At 41.4% G+C, this 4535-nt stretch overlaps 1 non-coding gene across 1 annotated transcript; it reads right to left on the bottom strand.

Moving 5' to 3' along the window:
- Nucleotides 1–4010: 4010 nt before the first annotated feature.
- Nucleotides 4011–4082, bottom strand: TRNAC-GCA (transfer RNA cysteine (anticodon GCA)). The gene has a single exon. It is a non-coding gene; the product is annotated as a tRNA-Cys (tRNA).
- Nucleotides 4083–4535: the final 453 nt, after the last annotated feature.

Genomic DNA, 4535 nt, shown 5'->3' with positions numbered 1-4535 from the left:
AATATTTTTTTAAGGTACCTTCTGGAATTTATCAGAGAGAATTTTTGAAATTGAAAAATGCAATAGCTCTTTTAAATATCTGTTAAGTAAACATAGATACTGTGATAAAGATTAGGTAAAATGATTTGAATTCTTTTTGAAATCATAAATAAATTTCGATTTAGTGTGTGATTTCGCCCCGAGGCTCTCTAATTAAAAGAGATCTGCAGGCTCCTTGAAAAAAACTAGAAGTCAAATTAATTAAACCCTGTTTTGTTGTCTTGGAATTTAAGAAACGACCCAAACTACTCTGATCAAATTAAATAAACCTTGTTTTGACGTCTCATCTGCAAATCACTTCATAGGGGTATTTTTGGGAACAACCCATGGAGCGCCCTCATCAAGCAAAGGTACCAAAAGGGCAGGAACATGGATTTCTGGTTCAGAAGGTCTTCTCTTGGCATCAAGCATGGCTCCCCCATTTGGTGCAGCTTAAAAAAGATCCAATCTTTTTTCTTGAAGAATCTAAAATGGACTGTGTTCTCGGGCTCATCTGTTCTCATTGGTATTGACCCTACCTTATACAACCTTGAATCAATGATTCCTCCGGTCCTCCTCTCCTTCTTCCACTCTAGGGGTATCTTCACCTGGTCCAAACTAATAGACTCATGGTCCTCTCTGGAACCCATCTGGAAAACTGATCACCAGCTCGCCATCCCTCCTCCTCTCCGCCCCCTATGGTCCTCTTTCGTAATCCATTTCTCTCATCGGGGGGTCCTCCAACTAGGCACCAGGGATGAATTAATCTGGTCCCCAAAATCCTCCATCCATCCCATCACTGTCCGATGCATCTACTCTGCCCTCTCTTCTGCTCTCCCTCCTCCCCCCGTTATCTTCCCTGTCAAGCTATGGAAAGCCCCTTGTCCTCTCAAATCTATCCTCTTTGCTTGGCTTCTCTTCCACAACAAGAATCTCTCCTGGGATGTTCTCCAGAACAAAGGCTGGCTCGGCCCTGGAAGATGCCATCTCTGCCTGGTTGCTGCGGAAACGAATTTCCACATGTTCTTTCATTGTGCTGCCTCCTCGGCAATCTGGTCCGAGCTCTCCTTGATTTTTGGTTTTCCTCTCCGTTCGTTCTCATCTGTACAGGATGCTTTCTTGTGGTGGGCCTCTCAAAGCCCCACCTGGCGCGCCCTTTTCATTCTTACATGCTGGCACATCTGGAAATGGAGGAACGGTTGTATTTTTCAGGGTTACAGCTTGCCGCTCAATTCCATTATCTCCCTGATCTCGGGTGCTTTGCCCCAGGATTAATGCTGCTCCTCACAGTTTTTCTATCTTGTTGGAATACTCTGTTATATGTCTTTCATGCTCTTTCTGTTATATGTCTCTTGTGCACAATCTGTTACATGCCTTCTCTTTTTTCGGGGATCCTCTTCTCATCCCATGCTCCTTGTATATGCTCTTTTGGCAATGCCGCTTCTCATGTAACTCTGATTATTATATGATCTCAATATAATATATTCTGCTTTTTCTCTCTGAAAAAAGAATTCAAAAAACGAGCCGCACAACTCTGATAGATGATATTTAAATTTAATCAAACGAATTACAAGTCTGGTTATCCTCATTCCAAATAAAATAAAATCGATTTTCGTAGATTAGCGTTGGTCTATTTAGACGTGTGTAATTAAAAGAATCCTAAATGAGAAATGAAATCGAAATGTAAGACTCTGAATCGACTGCTCAGGGACAAACAAATTATTTCTCTTGTTGGGTCCAGTAAGGGGACATCTCTACCCGCAACCCGATCGATCGATCCTGCGGGTTGATCTGCGAAGAGAATGGCTGCTATTTATTACTGCTAGCCACCAAAACAAGAATGAGAGTGGGAAAGGATCCGACATTGTTAAGATTTGTTAAGATTCGAAAGTAGAGTCGATTTAGATTCATGTGAATGTGAGGAGAAGTTTCGGTAAATTTTGCGTAGCAAATTGAGGGATGGAGAAGAATAAGATTGCAGCGAAACCCTCATACTTTGACAGAGAAACAACTCTGAGTGTTTGATTTATATTTCTTTGAGTATTTAACTTCTATTCCTGTGTAAATAGAATTTGGATTTTTGAAATAAAACCCCACAGCAGCGTACCAGTGCTAGCCTGCTAGGTTCCATAGTTTTTATAATATGCTTATGATTAAAGAAGCTCTCTGTCTTTATGGTGTGGTAATAGAAACCGCGAGTATGAGAAATTGGAGTCGAACCCTTGATCACGTTGTTAAAACTTAAAACCCTCAATGACGTGCCTTCATCGACATGGGTAGGATCTTTATCATGTGAATATCCTTATGGTTGTATAGAACTGACCTTAAAATAGTGGCCCCTGTTGATTTTATTTGACGCGGATGGTGGGGCCCGAATCCCGATCACCACTCACACCTGTAGCTTTGTCTCGCTGGTTGTGGACCGTAGCATCTTCTCACGCCAATTACAATGTTCGTGCCGCGTGCGGTTCAACGCCTTCAGTTGGATTTTCTACGTAACAGTGGGGCGTCAGGTTTCTATTGGGTATGTGTTTACCTTGAGGTATAAATTCAGAACATTGGAACAATCTGGAAAATTTGCAGAAAAATTTGATCAACAGGTCTCAAAACAAAGTGTAGCAATGAGGCTTGAGCCCACTGATACAACAAAGAATGGAAAATTTGAACAATTATAAATACAATTTGAAATTAGATAAAATTCGTACAAATAAATTTTAAAGATCATATGATGAGTAGTTTAAAAATAAAAACCTCAAAAAAACCCGTCAAATTTAACCCCTGATACAGATGAATGGAATTATAAAATGGAATGCCCTATCTGTATTATCACCAAGAAATCACCAATATCGAGGGTGTCAGAAGACGTGTGACAGAATAATGCGTGATGCAGACCCAAGTCATCTCAAAAGGTAATGATCCAAACAACCATCGCCAAAAAATTCAAAAACCGCCGAGAAAATAAGATCCGGCACCAGATAAACCAATACCCCGCAGTGCACCAGCGCCTTTAGCCGAGCCACCAAGAGATACAGAAACCAACCAGAGACAATGGCTAGGTGACCATATCTATACTCCACAACAACAACAGCAGCAACCACACCCCCAAACAAGTCCACCACCTGTTACAAACCCGGAAACCAAATGCCTTGCAAGGCCTGGAAATGATGAAAGAATAACCCAACGTTGCCAGAGTGGGTAAAAATCTTTTGGACGCAGACAAGAAGAGGACCGAACCGGTGACCTCTTGATCTGCTTCCACGGCTCCTATAGAACCTGCAGGTCCTGACAGTTTTTAAAACATTTAGCTATTTAAATTAACATCCAGAAATTCGCATCGCCAAATTCAAAACAGAAGAGAGCCGAACCGGTGACCTCTTGATCTGCAGTAAAACTCTCCACGGCTCCTTTAGAACATGCAGGGCCTAACAGTTTTTAAAACATTTTAGCTATTTAAATTAACATCCAGAAACTCGCATCGCCAAATTCAAAACAGAAGAGGGCCGAACCGGTGACCTCTTGATCTGCAGTAAAACTCTCCAGGGCTCCTTTAGAACCTGCAGGTCCTAACAGTTTTTAAAACATTCAACTATTTAAATTAAGGTCCAGAAACGCGCATCGCCAAATTCAAAACAAAAGAGGGCCGAACCGGTGACCTCTTGATCTGCAGTAAAACTCTCCACGGCTGCTTTAGAACCTGCAGGTCCTAACAGTTTTTAAAACATTCAACTATTTAAATTAACGTCCAGAAACGCGCATCGCCAAATTCAAAACAGAAGAGGGCCGAACCGGTGACCTCTTGATCTGCAGTAAAACTCTCCACAGCTCCTTTTGAACCTGCAGGTCCTAAAGTTTTTAAAACATTTACAAGTTCAAATTAACATTCAGAAACGGGCATTCAAACTCAAAAGAATCCTGCAGGTCCTAAATGTTTTTAAAACATTTACAAGTTCAAATTAACATTCAGCAACCGGCATTCAAACTCAAAAGGGATTAGGGCCCAACCGGGTTCGAACCGGTGACCTCTTGATCTGCAGTCAAATGCTCTACCACTGAGCTATAGGCCCTGTGTTCTGTAATTACGGTTGTTAAGACTGAGAGCTTCCTGCTACCATAATTATTGCTGACCTGAAGTCAGCAGGTGGTGGAATTTCAAGCCTTGCAATAATTGAAGGCCTATGTCAGCAGAAAATAAAATTTTATTAAAAGAAATAGGATATACATTAGCTAACACAGCCCTCCCACGTGGTTCCTAGCGGTACGCTGCCGCGAATTTGAGAGAAGAAACGCAAACGTGAAAACAGGGTTCTAGGGTTTAATAGGACATGGTGAATTCAAGAACTCGGATGCCTTCTTTTCTGGTTAAAGAAATAGCTTATGTCGGAGCTTATTTTGGTGCTTATAATATATAGATCCTGGTATATGAGGGAAGGGTGCATTTTCTCCATTTGAAATCATCTTGAGTGTTGCACGGACGGGCTATTTTTTTTGCTTATATTTGAAGCTTTCAATAGGGAGTC

Source organism: Pinus tabuliformis, chromosome 7, assembly GCF_031772625.1.
Source record: "Pinus tabuliformis cultivar Carrire ecotype Pingquan chromosome 7, CPIR1, whole genome shotgun sequence".
Classification (NCBI taxonomy): domain Eukaryota; kingdom Viridiplantae; phylum Streptophyta; class Pinopsida; order Pinales; family Pinaceae; genus Pinus; species Pinus tabuliformis.
This window is presented reverse-complemented; position numbering and strand designations above follow the sequence as displayed.